The sequence below is a fragment of the Coregonus clupeaformis genome, chromosome 19 (assembly GCF_020615455.1).
Source record: "Coregonus clupeaformis isolate EN_2021a chromosome 19, ASM2061545v1, whole genome shotgun sequence".
NCBI classification, from domain to species: Eukaryota; Metazoa; Chordata; class Actinopteri; order Salmoniformes; family Salmonidae; genus Coregonus; species Coregonus clupeaformis.
This window is the reverse complement of record NC_059210.1, coordinates 30280226-30297278: the sequence shown is the minus strand read 5'-3', so window position 1 is coordinate 30297278 and position 17053 is coordinate 30280226.

The window sequence follows — 17053 nt, the reverse complement described above, 5'->3', positions numbered from 1 at the left end:
ACCTTTATGACAAAAAAATATGCATAATCGTTTCTCTACATTAATTAACATATTCCTCTCAACTGTAAATTTTTTGCATGATTGGTTATGACGTTATAATTACTTACATTTGCTTCCATTCTAGTATTTTTGTCAGCCATCTTTGCTGAAGAAAGTCTCCAGCCTTGGGTCGCATAGCGTCAAATTCGTCCTTGGAACCACTCGATATGAGTTGTCATTGCCCAGCGGTCACCGCTGGTGATTTGCATAAAGTTGGGAAAAGTTTTAAAAAATGTACCCGCCTCCCACGCCACCTTCGCGCCGCCCAAAGGTCCCACGCTTCTCACCGCTTTCCTTCCATTGAAAATGAATGGGAAGCGGTGTTTCACCGCGCGAGTGGAGGACAATGTGTGTGAGCGACGTGCCCGACGCCGATTGGGACGGAGGTGTGAGTTTGGTGCGAAGAGCTCGAGTAAAGGATGCCCAGGTAGCGAAGAAGGACCGAAGTGTATTGCTCATATTTGATCGAAAGCGCTATGAATAAGTGTAGAAAGGGAGAGTAGGAAGTTAAATGGAGTCCCTTGAGAAAGCAAGAAACAGATGTATGTCAGGAGAAGTGCAGTATTATCATAAGGAAACGTATACCTGGATGACAGAGGAGGAATGGAGGGAAAAAGAGAGGCAGAGGAGGTCTAAGAGAGAGAGGGAGGAAGACTGTGAGCTTGAGTCTGTTAAAAATGGTGGGAAAGGGGAGAAGGTTTGTTAAATGTAAGCAAAGTGAGCTGAAGACAGGAGGAGAAATGGAAGTGAATGAGGGTGAAGTATCAGAGGTGGAAGGTGTGGTGAAGTACTCGGAGCCCGAGGATTGCACGGAGGGTCAGGATGAAGATGAGTCTGTGACAGTAGGAGTGACGTTTTTGGAAAAAGTGGACCCTTGCCTTTTGGCTGATCCAATTGTGGTTTCAAGATGGGTGAAAAGAGCGTTGGGTAAAGTGGAATCGGTGAGGGTAACCAGAAGTGGTCTAGTGATAATTGTTTGTGTTTCTGTTGGTCAGAGGGAGAAGGCGCTCAGATTTAGAAAAATGGGGGAAAGAATGGTGAATTGTTTCGCTCTCAAGAAAAGGGCGCCATTGAAAGGAGTGATTACTGGGGTAGCAGCAGTAAATGTAAAAGTTGACCAACTGAAGGGGAAGATTCCTGGTGTGTGTGATGCTCGTCGTTTGGTGCGACACAAACGGGGGCGAAAGTGGGGAAACTGAAGAGTCATTGTCTGTTCTTTTTAGTTTTGAAGGTGAGTCTTTGCCTGACAAAGTGAAGTTAGGATATATAAGTTATCCTGTAAAAGCTTATGTGCCGAATACATTACGATGTTACAGGTGTCAAACTTATGGGCATGTGGCAGCAATGTGTAGGAGGGAGGTTCCAAGGTGTGAGAAGTGTGCAGAAGGGCATGAGACAAAGGAATGTGTAGCATTGGGGAAAGTAGTGGTATGTGCTAATTGTAGGGGTGCCCATGGAGCTGGGGATCAGAAATGTCCCGTGCGAGAGAGGCAGGTTGAGGTTTCCAGGGTAAAAGTAGTGAAGAAGTTGTCATATGCTGAGGCAGTTAATAAAGTAGAGGAAGATGGGTCAAGGGGAAGGAGTGGTGAGAGTAGTAGATATGTACCAGTACAGAGGGATAGGTCAACAACTGATATATGTTTCAGTAAGATTGGATTTTTAGCATTTATAGCAATGGTTATTAATTGTACTGCAGGGATGGAACGTAAGTCTAAGAAAATTGAGGTTGTGGTGGCAGCTGCATAGAGGTATCTGGGTGTGCGAGACTTGACATCAGAAGAGTTACAGGGAGTGTTAAATGGTGATGTCCCATCATTTCAGGTTGAGGGCATGAGGTAGGAATGATTATATTTAAATAGTGGAGTGGGGTGGTGTTAATGATTAATAATAATTTTGAATTTGTGAGTGTAGTGTTAGATGGTAGGGTATTTCTTTATTTTATTTTTCAAGCAAAATATAAGGGAGTTGTACACCAGTCTAGTAGGTGGCGGTAATGCAACAAATTGGATGCCAACCGCCGTTAAACCTCATCGAAGAAGAAGAAGTTTCACCGCGCAGTGAATTTTACAATTTTGAGAGTGTTCGTCACGTCAGCCTCGGAGAGCGAAAGCACCTGGTCTTCTAGAGCAGCGACAGTCTTCCTGGATGGCTCGAAGCGAGTATAGAATGTGGTAAACTCGTCTGGGAGGGAGGCTTCGATGGGCACCACACAGCTGGATTTTCCTTTGTAGTCTGTAATAGTCTGTAGTTCTTGCCACATGTGACGCGAGTCTGAGTTGTGGAACATCAATTCAAGTTTGAGTCTGTATTGTCTTTTTACGTCCCTAATGGATTTGCGGAGCTCGTACCTACAGTTGAAGTCGGAAGCTTACATATACTTAGGTTGGAGTCATTCAAACTCGTTTCACAAGTAATTTTTCCAACAATTGATTACAGACAGATTATTTCACTTATAATTCACTGTATTACAATTCCAGTGGGTCAGAAGTTTACATACACTAAGTTGACGGTGCCTTTAAACAGCTTGGAAAATTCCAGAAAATGATGTCATGGCTTTAGAAGCTTCTGATAGGCTAATTGACATCATTTGAGTCAATTGGAGGTATACCTGTGGATGTATTTCGAGGCCTACCTTCAAACTCAGTGCCTCTTTGCTTGACATCATGGGAAAATCAAAAGAAATCAGCCAAGACCTCAAAAAAAAAATGTGTAGACCTCCACAAGTCTGGTTCATCCTTGGGAGCAATTTCCAAATGCCTGAAGGTACCACGTTCATCTGTACAAATAATATTACGCAAGTATAAACACCATGGGACCACGCAGCCATCATACCGCTCTGGAAGGAGACACGTTCTGTCTCCAAGAGATTAACGTACTTTGGTGCGAAAAGTGCAAATCAATCCCAGAACAACAGCAAAGGACCTTGTGAAGATGCTGGAGGAAACAGGTACGAAAGGATCTATATCCACAGTAAAACGAGTCCTATATCGACATAACCTGAAAGGTCGCTCAGCAAGGAAGAAGCTACTCCTCCAAAACAGCCATAGAAAAGGCAGACTACGGTTTGCAACTGCACATGGGGACAAAGATCGTAAAAATGTGTGGGCAGAACTGAAAATGCGTGTGCGAGCAAGGAGGCCTACAAACCTGACTCCAGCCAACCTGACTCCACCTTACACCAGCTCTGTCCGGAGGAATGGGCCAAAATTCACCCAACCTATTGTGGGAAGCTTGTGGAAGGCTACCCGAAACGTTTGACCCAAGTTAAACAATTTAAAGGCAATGCTACCAAATACTAATTGAGTGTATGTAAACTTCTGACCCACTGGGAATGTGATGAAGGAAATAAAAGCTGAAATATATCATTCTCTCTACTATTATTCTGACATTTCACATTCTTAAAATAAAGTGGTGATCCTAACTGACCTAAGACAGGGCATTTTTACTAGGATTAAATGACAGGAATTGTGAAGAACTGACTTTAAATGTATTTGGCTAAGGTGTATGTAAACTTTTGACTTCAACTGTACCTCCGTCAAAATCTCAATTTATCTCAGAGATTAAAGAAAACAAAATCCATCTTTAATAACTTCCTCCAGCGTGACCTCTATTATTGGAAGGGTTTATTGTCCAAAGCAGAGGGTCTCTCATGTTTTGTCTTCCCTGCTCTATCCCTATTTGTAGCTGATCAAACCAGCAAGGATATCAACACAACTTTCCTAGACTATATGGAAATATAAACAACACACATTTCAGAAGTCTGTAATGTCAAACCAAAGAGCTGATGGTGGGCTTGAAGTACTAGAGTTCATTATCAACAATACCTTTAAATTAAACTGGATAAAAAGATGTATGCTTAGCTCTGAATCTACATGGTACTTCATTCCCTGTCATATTTGTATGGAATTGGGTGGTCTTCAATTTTGTGCAACTATTCTCCAGCAAAATTACCCATTCAACTATTCAAATTTAATGAACAAGCCCTTTTAGCCTGGAAACTATGTTATGTCCACAACTTCTCCCCACACAAAGCACTTCTGTAGAACAACAAAGATATTGTTATTAAAACCAACTCTTTGTTCTTCCCTAAGTGGTTTGAAAGAAATATTATATTTGTGCTTGATTTATTTGATAAATAAGGAAATATACTCTCATATAGAAAGTTCTTAGAAACATATAACTTTCCAATACATTATAAATCATGTAATTCTATATTCAAGGCAATACCTTCAGGATTTACTCAATTAATGAAACGTTTTGGAGAATGTCAAGATAGATGCACAATTTATGTTAGAAGGTTGCCCCCTGCTGGATAAGACATGTAATAATACACTCTTAAGATAACTTTTTAAATCGAAGAACAAGATCTCTCCTAGAGGGAAATTCTTCTGGAATGCATATAAACTCAGCAAAAAAATAAATGTCCCTTTTTCAGGACCCTGTCTTTCAAAGATAATTAGTAAAAATCCAAATAACTTCACAGACCTTCATTGTAAAGGGTTTAAACACTGTTTCCCATGTTTGTTCAATGAACCATAAACAATGAATGAACATGCACCTGTGGAACGGTCGTTAAGACACTAACAGCTTACAGACGGTAGGCAATTAAGGTCACAGTTATGAAAACTTAGGACACTAAAGAGGCCTTTCTACTGACTCTGAAAAACACCAAAAGAAAGATGCCCAGGGTCCCTGCTCATCTGCGTGAACGTGCCTTTGGCATGCTGCAAGGAGGCATGAGGACTGCAGATGTGGCCAGGGCAATAAATTGCAATGTCCATACTGCCAGACGCCTAAGACAGCGCTACAGGGAGACAGGATGGACAGCTGATCGTCCTCGCCGTGGCAGACCACGTGTAACAACAGCCGCACAGGATCAGTACATCCGAACATCACACCTGCAGGACAGGTACAGGATGGCAACAACAACTGCCCGAGTTACACCAGGAACGCACAATCCCTCCATCAGTGCTCAGGCTGTCCGCAATAGGCTGAGAGAGGCTGGACTGAGGGCTTGTAGGCCTGTTGTAAGGCAGACATCACCGGCAACAACGTCGCCTATGGGCACAAACCCACCGTCGCTGGTCCAGACAGGACTGGCAAAAAGTGTTCTTCACTGACGAGTCGCGGTTTTGTCTCACCAGGGGTGATAGTCAGGTTCGCATTTATCGTCGAAGGAATGAGCGTTACACCGAGGCCTGTACTCTGGAGCGGGATCGATTTGTAGGTGGAGGGTCCGTCATGGTCTGGGGCGGTGTGTCACAGCATCATCGGACTGAGCTTGTTGTCATTGCAGGCAATCGCAACGCTGTGTGTTACAGGGAAAACATCCTCCTCCCTCATGTGGTACCCTTCCTGCAGGCTCATCCTGACATGACCCTCCAGCATGACAATGCCACCAGCCATACTGCTCGTTCTGTGCGTGATTTCCTGCAAGACAGGAATGTCTGTGTTCTGCCATGGCCAGCGAAGAGCCCAGATCTCAATCCCATTGAGCACGTCTGGGACCTTTTGGATCGGAGGGTGATGGCTAGGGCCATTCCCCCCCAGAAATGTCCGGGAACTTGCAGGTGCCTTGGTGGAAGAGTGGGGTAACATCTCACAGCAAGAACTGGCAAATCTAGTGCAGTCCATGAGGAGGAGATGCACTGCAGTACTTAATGCAGCTGGTGGCCACACCAGATACTGAATGTTACTTTTGATTTTGACCCCCCCTTTGTTCAGGGACACATTATTCAACTTGTTCAGTTTATGTCTCAGTTGTTGAATCTTGTTATGTTCATACAAATATTTACACGTTAATTTTGCTGAAAATAAACGCAGTTGACAGTGAGAGGACGTTTCTTTTTTTGCTGAGTTTATTACTGAAATTGAATGGAAGAAAGCTTGGTTGCTCCCTCACAAATGTTGTATATCAAATAAAGTCAAATAAATTCATTTTAAAATCTTGCACAAAATATACCCTTGCAATAACTTGTCTAAATTCATGGACTTAGAGGACATATGCCTTTTCTGTGATAATGAAGGGATAACTATTATACACTTTTTTTTTGTGTGACTCTGATTTTGGAGAGTTAAGTAATTACATTTTTTATTTCATTAATAAGACCAATGTATTTACAATGAAAGATGTAATATGTTATTATTCAAATGAAAACAAAACTACTGAATTAGTCGTTAATTTCTTCATTCTCTCTAGTAAATGTTGTATACACAAAAACAAATATTTGAAATCTGTCCCCAAATGGAATATATTTTTACTTGAAATCCAATATTTAATAAAATCTCTAGAATTGGTCAATAACAACAACAAAAAACTGTATTCTTACAACTCTATCATAGGTTTATACAACTGTAACCCCTGATATTCTTTTATTTGAGGTACTTTAACTTTTGAAACTCAATTCATGTGTAGTATGTTTTTGTAATTTGTAATTTTTATTTTTTATTTTTTACTTTAATGTTATTTTATGTTTCTCCAGAAAAAATATACGTGTAGTGATGTCCTATGATTTTTTTTGTTATTGTATTGTAATTAGAAATTTAATTTAAAAATATATATATACAGTATATACAGTACCAGTCAAAAGTTTGGACACACACTGGCTCTCATGAGGACCGCCACAGGAATGGAAGACCCAGAGTTACCTCTGCTGCAGAGGATAAGTTCATTAGAGTTACCAGCCTCAGAAATTGCAGCCCAAATAAATGCCTCGCAGAGTTCAAGTCACATACACATCTCAACATCAACTGTTCAGAAGAGACTGTGTGAATCAGGCCTACATGGTCGAATTGCTGCAAAGAAACCACTACTAAAGGACACCAATAATAAGAAGAGACCTGCTTGGGCCAAGAAACACGAGCAATGGACATTAGACCAGTGGAGATTAGTCCTTTGGTCTGGAGTCCAAATTTGAGATTTTTGGTTCCAACCGCCGTGTCTTTGTGAAACGCGGTGTAGGTGAACGGATGCTCTCCGCATGTGTATTTCCCACTGTAAAGTATGGAGGAGGAGGTGTTATGGTGTGGGGGTGCTTTGCTGGTGACACTGTCTGTGATTTATTTAGAATTCAAGGCACACTTAACTAGCATGGCTAACACAGCATTTTGCAGCAATACGCCATCCCATCTGGTTTGGGCTTAGTGGGACTATCATTTGTTTTTCAACAGGACAATGACCCAACACACCTCCAGGCTGTGTAAGGGCTATTTGACCAAGAAGGAGAGTGATGGAGTGCTGCATCAGATGACCTGGCCTCCACAATCCCCCGGCATCAACCCAATTTAGATGGTTTAGGATGAGTCGGACAGCAGAGTGAAGGAAAAGCAGCCATCAAGTGCTCAGCATATGTGGGAACTCCTTCAAGAATGTTGGAAAAGCATTCCAGGTGAAGCTGGTTGAGAGAATGCCAAGAGTGTGCAAAGCTGGCTATTTGAAGAATCTCAAATATAAAATATATTTTCATTTGTTTAAAACTTTTTTGGTCACTACATGATTCCATATGTGTTATTTCATAGTTTTGATGTCTTCACTACTATTCTACAATGTAAAAAAATTTTTAATAAAGAAAAACCCTTGAATGAGTAGGTGTGTCCAAACTTTTGACTGGTATTGTATATAAAATACAACTGCTTGCCTTGTATGCCTCGTGCGCCACGGAGTCATCGGGATTCGTTCTGCTGACATTGAATGCTGCAGTACATGCTCTCAGCATTGTACGGATACCCAGGGTTTTTGGTTGGGGTATGTCCGGATTGTTATTGTGGGTACCACATCATCAACACATTTCCTAATGAAGCCTGTGACTGACTATGTATATTCCTCAGTGTTGATGGATGAGTCCTGGGTGGATGAATCTTTGAACATATTCCAATCAGTATTCTTAAAACAGTCCTGCAGCATTGCCCATCTTTACAAAGATTTTTGGAGCAAGACATTCCTCTTATATCACTTTATGATATCACAACAGGGATTACACAGTTGTCGTAGAAACAGTTCCAAGAACAGAAAAGCAATGTCACTCCATAGAATTAGGACACACTGGTCATTCCGCATGCAGACAATGTCAGAACAAGTGGTAAGTGGCTAAATCCTCGGAATGTTTTATTTCAATAGTTGTTTTCCTTACTTTATTGCGGCTTACTGTATTAAATGTGAGACATTACACGGAAATGAAAATAATGTGATAATACAGATTTGAGTAATTTAACTTTTTGCTATAAATAGCTTTTGTAATCTTAAAGGTGGACACATTGAATGAAACACCTGCCAATAAGATAATATTTGATTTATCAAATTGATGATTACTTGGGTGCTGCCAGATGTGGGCATGTGGGCAGGATTTAAATAAACCCAACCCAAGGAAAACTGTTACATACCCTTCATTCCGTGACATATTCTTTTCCAATTATCTTGTAAAGTTATCCTATTTACACTTTGTAGTACATCTTGACACTAGAATAAATGTTTCTGACTCATATCGACGCCACATAGGCTGTTTTCAACCAGAAAAGTAGTTTTTTCAATTAATTCGCTCTTTAACTGATGAAAGCTAATTTAGTTTGTGAAGAAGCAGGATTGGGTAGTAGGGTCAGGATCAATATGTAGGCCTGATGATCCCTAGATGATCCCTAGATTTGTGTCGGGACTATATCTTGTGGAAGGATGAAATAGTATGAATAAATTCATCAAAATAATGTTTTTAATGAAAATATGTCAATCATTATTTGAATATGTTGGTAACCCGTTGTATAAAAGTGATAATGCCATCGAAGCCAGTGTTTAGAGGATATATTGGCACGGTTTGCCAGCCCTCGACTGGCAAACCGTGCCAGTCGAGGGCTAGCTAGCCGTTTTTCGAACAGAGTCAACACAGTAGCCATTGTGTGCTGTACTGTGGCAGCTAAATACAATATATTTGTGCTAGCTAGCCAACGTTTAATTATTGCTGCGTTATGAAAGGAACTACACACGGACATGAATTATCTGTTTAGTGTGTTAACACACTATTGGTGGTTTGTTGTGACCAAGTGTTGGTGCTAAACTGTGTGTTATTGGATGCTAGCATGCTAGTTAGCTATGGTGTCATAGTTAGCTAGCTGAATAAAGTGGGTTGAGTCTATTCCTTGAAACATTGAACCGCTGTGGTTCACAACAATTCTGATTTCTAAAGGTGGAAGTTGGGAGAGTTTTTGTTCGGGTGGTTCAGTGAAACAATTATAGTTTCTGAGGTGGAAGTTTGGTGAGGGAGGCCCTGCTCTCTCCTCTCCCAGATGTTAAGTTCATTTCATTCCGATCTCCTCTGCATTATTGTAGCCATTTGCTACAGCCTGTCAACTATGCCTCTGCCTATCCCTGTTCTCTCCTCTCTGCACAGGCTACACAAACGCCTCACACCGCGTGGCTGCTGCCTCTCTAACCTGGTGGTCCCTGCACGCACCCCACACCTGGAGTTCCAGGTCTCAGGCAGCCTCTGGAACTGCCGTTCTGCTGCCAACAAAGCTGACTTCATCCCAGCCTATGCTAACCTCCAGTCCCTCGACTTCCTGGCGCTGACGGAAACATGGATTACCACTGAAAACACTGCTACTCCTACTGCTCTCTCCTCGTCTGACCATGTGTTCTCGCATACCCCGAGAGCATCTGGTCAGAGGGGTGGTGGCACAGGAATCCTCATCTCTCCCAAGTGGACATTCTCAATTTTTCCCCTAACCCATCTGTCTATCTCCTCATTTGAATTCCATGCTGTCACAGTCACTAGCCCATTTAAGCTTAATATCCTTGTCATCTATCGCCCTATCGTTCCCTTGGAGAGTTCATCAATGAGCTTGACGCCTTGATAAGTTCCTTTCCTGAGGATGGCTCACCCCTCACAGTTTTGGGGGATTTCAACCTCCCTACGTCCACATTTGACTCATTTCTCTCTGCCTCCTTCTTTCCACTCCTCTCCTCTTTTGACCTCACCCTCTCACCGTCCCCCCCTACTCACAAGGCAGGCAATACGCTTGACCTCATCTTTACTAGATGCTGCTCTTCTACTAATCTCACTGCAACTCCCCTCCATGTCTCCGACCACTACTTTGTTTCCTTTTCTCTCTCGCTCTCCTCCAACACTACTCACTCTGCCCCTACACAGATGGTAATGCGCCGCCGCAACCTTCGCTCTCTCTCTCCCACTACTCTCTCCTCTTCCATCCTATCATCTCTTCCCTCTGCTCAATCCTTCTCCCTCCAATCTCCTGATTCTGCCTCCTCAACCCTCCTCTCCTCCCTTTCTGCATCCTTTGACTCTCTGTGTCCCCTATCCTCCCGGCCGGCTCGGTCCTCCCCTCCAGCTCCGTGGCTTGATGACTCATTGCGAGCTCACAGAACAGAGCTCCGGGCAGCGGAGCGGAAATGGAAGAAAACTAAACTCCCTGCCGACCTGGCATCTTTTCACTCCCTCCTCTCTACATTTTCTTCATCTGTTTCTGCTGCTAAGGCCACTTTCTACCATTCTAAATTCCAAGCATCTGCCTCTAACCCTAGGAAGCTCTTTGCCACATTTTCCTCCCTGCTGAATCCTCCCCCCCCTCCTCTCTCTCTGTGGATGACTTCGTCAACCACTTTGAAAAGAAGGTTGACGACATCCGATCCTCGTTTGTTAAGTCTAATGACACTGCTGGTCTTACTCACACTGCCCTACCCTATGCTTTGACTTCTTTCTCCCCTCTCTCTCCAGATAAAATCCTGCGACTTGTGACTGCAGGCCGCCCAACAACCTGCCCGCTTGACCCCATCCCCTCCTCTCTTCTCCAGACCATCTCCGGTGACCTTCTCCCCTACCTCACCTCGCTGATCAACTCATCCTTGACCGCTGGCCATGTCCCTTCCGTCTTCAAGAGAGCGAGAGTTGCACCCCTTCTCAAAAAACCCAACACTCGATCCCACTGATGTCAACAACTACATACCAGTATCCCTTCTTTCTTTTCTTTCCAAAACTATTGAGCGTGCCGTCTTTAGCCAACTCTCTTGCTATCTCTCTCAGAATGACCTTATTGATCCAAACCAGTCAGGTTTCAGGACTGGTCATTCAACTGAGACTGCTCTTCTCTGTGTCACGGAGGCTTTCCGCACTGCTAAAGCTAACTCTCTCTCCTCTGCTCTTGTCCTTCTAGACCTGTCTGCTGCCTTTGATACTGTGAACCATCAGATCCTCCTCTCCACCCTTTCCGAGCTGGGCATCTCCGGCGCGGCTCACTCCTGGATTGCGTCCCTACCTGACCGGTCGCTCCTACTCAAGTGGCGTGGCGAGAAGCTGTCTCCGCACCACGTGCTCTCACCACTGGTGTCCCCCAGGGCTCAGTTCTAGGCCCTCTCCTTTTCTCCCTATACACCAAGTCACTTGGCTCTGTCATATCCTCACATGGCCTCTCCTATCATTGCTACGCTGACGATACACAACTAATCTTCTCCTTTCCCCCTTCTGATAACCAGGTGGCAAATCGCATCTCTGCATGTCTGGCAGACATATCAGTATGGATGACGGATCACCACCTCAAGCTGAACCCTGGCAAGACGGAGCTGCTCTTCCTCCCGGGGAAGGACTGCCCGTTCCATGATCTCGCCATCACGGTTGACAACTCCGTTGTGTCCTCCTCCCAGAGTGCGAAGAGCCTTGGCGTGACCCTGGACAACACCCTGTCGTTCTCCGCTAACATCAAGGCGGTGACCCGCTCCTGCAGGTTCATGCTCTACAACATTCGGAGAGTACGACCCTGCCTTACACAGGAAGCGGCACAGGTCCTAATCCAGGCACTTGTCATCTCCCGTCTGGATTACTGCAACTCGCTGTTGGCTGGCCTCCCTGCCTGTGCCATTAAACCCCTACAACTCATCCAGAATGCCGCAGCCCGTCTGGTGTTCAACCTTCCCAAGTTCTCTCCGTCACCCCCCTCCTCCGCACACTCCACTGGCTTCCAGTTGAAGCTCGCATCCGTTACAAGACCATGGTGCTTGCCTATGGAGCAGTGAGGGAACGGCACCTCCGTACCTTCGGGCTCTGATCAGTCCCTACACCCAAACGAGGGCATTGCGTTCATCCACCTCTGGCCTGCTGGCTCCCCTTCCTCTGCGAAAGCATAGTTCCCGCTCAGCCCAGTCAAAACTGTTCGCTGCTCTGGCACCCCAATGGTGGAACAAGCTCCCTCACGACGCCAGGACAGCGGAGTCACTCACCACCTTCCGGAGACATTTGAAACCCCACCTCTTTAAGGAATACCTGGGATAGGATAAAGTAATCCTTCTAAAAAATGTATTGCCACAGCCGATAAATATAGGCTAATGCAATTAAAATGTACTTTCCATAAATATGACCATTTATGTCACATTAATGAATCTCTTACTCATATATCACTTCTAAACTGACAAATAAACATCAAATATACCTTTTACAAATACATCAGCATGTGTAATACATTTGTTTCAAGCAACAGAGCATATGCTTTGAATACTGGTCTGTTGGGCAAGTATGGAGTTTTGGGAAAATTCTCATATCACTTTGCTCAATTTGTCACATACAAGGCTTTTTGTATGGCTGTTGAAATGTGCAGAACATGAATCAGCTATGCCTGCCCCACATGTACGGCCCTCTTTGAGTTTCTTGACTGTCATGGGACCTGCGCCTACGCTTGGCACACTCCATTGAAGCAGCATCAGCTCTCACAGCACGCCTTGCATCCTCCTGCTTCCAGTGTCACCAAAGTACTGTCAATCCACAATTTGTCTATCACATTTGATATAGCAGTGGCTCCCTCATTGAACGGGGCTACTGCCATACTGGATGGTGCATCAATGCGGCTTTTGCCCACAAAGACAGTTTTGGGGCATCGCGACCATATTAGAGTTCAGACATTCATTTGCATTCTGGGTTCCTCCGTGCTACATTCTTTTGAGGAGGTTATCATTTGACATCCTATGATATACAGGTACCATTTTCTGTGCAACCTCTATTCAAAAATGTATGGCTTCAATGGTTTTTGTGACTGGGTGGATCTTCACCATTTTCTAGGGCTCGCTGGTACCAGCACCAATGCACACACCTATCCCGTAGTTGGAAGTCAATCCTCTCTTTTGCCAAGAGCCATCAAAGGATACATGAATGTCTATAATGGCATCCTCATCCTCCTTCAGCAACTCTGCTATGTCTGGGTCTGTATCTACGTATGCTCTTCTAATTAGCTTTGCAGCACTCTCTGACTGTAGCCCTCTCTGCAACTAAAGTAAAGTACTTATTATGTCTGTCGACATTACAGTCATAACTGCAGGACTAAATATCAGCATGTTACTCTATGTAAATATCTGCATGCTACCCTATGTAAATATTAGCATATCAGCATGTATTTACTTTATGTAAAGCTAATTTCTCAGTAATCACAGTACAGCCCTGTGACACTGTAGGCATGTGTGACAGTCTCATTGTATAGTTATGTTTTCCTATCAGTCTGTTTATTCACTTTGAATACATTTGCTGCAGCAAGGATATAAATATTAAATATAAACAGCAAGTCACCTGACAATAATGGGCTACTCTCTTTTTTTATTTACCTGTCACTCTCCTGTCTCTGATATGAGCTGATACGCAAGGAATCCCTAGAACTTTGCTTATTTTCTTTAGAGCTGCATAACCAAGTCCAAGTTTGTGGGCTAGAAGAACCATCCTCACATTTACACTACCGTTCAAAACTTTGGGGTCACTTTCAATTTCCTTGTTTTCGAAAGAAAAGCAATTTTTTTGTCCATTAAAATAACATCAAATTGATCAGAAATACAGTGTAGACATTGTTAATGTTGTAAATGGCTATTGTAGCTGGAAACGGCTGATTTTTAATGGAATATCTACATAGGCATACAGAGGCCCATTATCAGCAACCATCAATCCTGTGTTCCAATGGCACGTTGTGTTTGCTAATCCAAGTTTATCATATTAAAAGGCTAATTGATAATTAGAAAACCCTTTTGCAATTATGTTAGCACAGCTGAAAACTGTTGTGCTGATTAAAGAAGCAATAAAACTGGCCTTCTTGAGACTAGTTGAGTATCTGGAGCATCAGCAATTGTGGGTTCGATTACAGGCTCAAAATGGCCAGAAACAAATAACTTTCTTCTGAAACTCATCAAATAACTTTCTTCTGAAACTCATCAGTTCTTGTTCTGAGAAATGAAGGCTATTCCATGCGAGAAATTGCCAAGAAACTGAAGATCCCGTACAACGCTGTGTACTACTCCCTTCACAGAACAGCGCAAACTGGCTCTAACCAGAATAGAAAGAGGAGTGGTAGGCCCCGGTGCACAACTGAGCAAGAGGACAAATACATTAGAGTGTCTAGTTTGAGAAACAGGCGCCTCACAGGTCCTCAACTGGCAGCTTCATTAAATAGTACCCGCAAAACACCAGTCTCAACGTCAACAGTGAAGAGGTGACTCCGGGATGCTGACCTTCTAGTCAGAGTTGCAAAGAAAAAGCCATCTCTCAGACTGCCCATCTTAATCTTTTATTTTTATTGGCCAGTCTGAGATATGGCTTTTTCTTTGCAACTCTGCCAAATGGTTTTGTGTCACAGTTGATGCCACACAGGGCTACGGGCCAGAAGGTTGAGAGTTCGCCGACCACCACGGACTCACTCTCCCTGCCTGTCTCATTATACTACGATCAGAACCGGCTGCAGACAGTAGCTATGTTTCCATAAACTTGCCCACTGATTTTTTTCTTGACATTTAGAAAGTCTGCATAGAAAATAGATGCGACAATTGCCTGCAAGGGTGTATTTCCATCTTGTGTCGATGAAAAGGGCTGGACGTAATGACGTCACACCTAAAAAAAATTGTTTTAACAAAAACCTACAGTGTGGAATAAAAGTGTAGTGGTTGAAGTGTTTACATTACCCATTTAGGCAAATTGCGCATTAATAAATTGCAGACAGCCCGTATGCCCTCCCACCTATCTGTTTCATGTCTCAGGTAGCCCGCGAAAGCCAACATGGACAGAATGCAATAATTAACTAATATTTGCCATATTCTAATAATTCACGTGCCAACGTATCGCCACGGTCAGTGCAATGGTGAAACTTACACTCCTTTAGATCTGAAATAAATGGAGGTGTGGTATATGTGGTATATGGCCAATATACCATACCTCCTTTCCACCAACAGGTTTCTGTGCCAATGCTCCACACGCAACGAATAAGCAAGCTTCATGTCCATCAGATGCGTCAAACTCTTTGCGTTCCGGCGGAAGTCATTAATTGTCAATGGAGCAGTACGCAACTCTACGTTTGGGATGCCGCACTACGCCTCGATCACACCGACAATATCATTGCATTTTGGTACACCGGAAGTTCATTCATTTCCAATGGAACTCTGCATTTGCCTTTCAGCATTGCATTGCATTGCAGAGGCAGTTGCACTGTCTTCTGTGTGGTGCATAAATTGGATTTATCGAACATATGCATCAAATTGTATGCGTAGATGGCTTGACGGAAATGGTAGCAGAAGGTGAAAGTTGAACTTTTGTTGCACACATATCCAGATTATGCTGTGTATCATTTTGCGCAATATGCTGTGTATCATTTTGCGCAATACACTGTATGTGTGTTCGAGGCGCTAGGCTGTGGTGTGTTCTGTGTACTGCATGAGTTAAATATTTTCAACTCGTGCGTTGCATTACCGTGTGGTGGTACAATCTAAAGTTAATAAAAGTTCCCCATGGCAGGGGTGGCACCATAAAGAGGCCAAATGATGATGACTATTGTGTAGTTAGAGAAGAGAAGATATCGGCTGAAACTTTGTCTCTGGTAAGAATGACACTGGGACAGTTCATCCTTACTACACTTGGGTAGTGCGCTCTGTTGGCCAGTTTTCACAAAACCAGCCATTCAACCAGCCAACAGAACTGTTCTGTGCGCAATTTAGCATGCTATCATGCAGGGCAAGCTAGTGATTTGAAATCAGTACTCTATATGGGAACAACCAGTTCAATGTATTGATGTTGCTAGAGATTATTGACAGAAGAATAGAAACAAACTAGATTCATTGTTGTAATGCGCTCCTGGTTGTAATTATTACATGTGTAAGCCCACAACAGCATTGCTGTTAGATAGCTTCATTTATTTAGTTAGCTATACGAAATTAATAATAGCCTAAAACTTATATTAGCTGTATGGCTAGCTATATTCAAAATAGCAGAACATACCTGCCAGGCGACAAGTCAGCTCTCCCGCGCTGCCTCTCTTTACGCGAAAATCGTCATGCAGACTTGTGCCCTCATGGAGATTCCGTGCAGTGGATAATTAATACTGAGGTATTCATTTGTGAAACTTCACTGGGCTAAAACAAGGTTTACTCGTTCATTCGTGTCGGTCAACCACTGAAAACATAAATGTGTCAAACTTTGTCTGCCTCTTCTTATCCATTTGGTGGAATTTCAACCATGCTCCGTCTTCTCTGCTTCCCACCCCTCCTCGTGCACTTCTCCAATCCTTCCTCTCAGTCTCACAACAAGAGGATAATGCTAGTGTCTCGTTTCCCCTAGCAACCAGTTGCTATAGGAATATTCCTTAGTAATTCAAAGTGTTGATGATGATGATGAAGAGTCCAGATGTATGACCACGATAGTTAGATTAGGCTAGTTATTCAATCAAACACATTTATTTTACAATTATAGACCCCTAACCTAGGAAGAAATGTGTCTCTTATAAACGTCTGTGTGCAGTTACAGGTAGCATACTCCAAAAACTAGAGAAAATTCGACAAAAAATATATTAAATCCACCTTTTGCACAGTCCTCGGCATTTTAGCTGTGCACATCTCACATTTCCCAACACCGTTGCAGTAACTAGTCGTTTCTATGCGAAGCGGCTGCGGCCGCTTGTAGAAGTAGCCTTAATGACAGCACTTCCCACAGTGCGACCAAAAGAAAGATCTACACATATGCAAGAGGTATTTATCGCTCAATACAAAAAGTGGATTTAATATTTT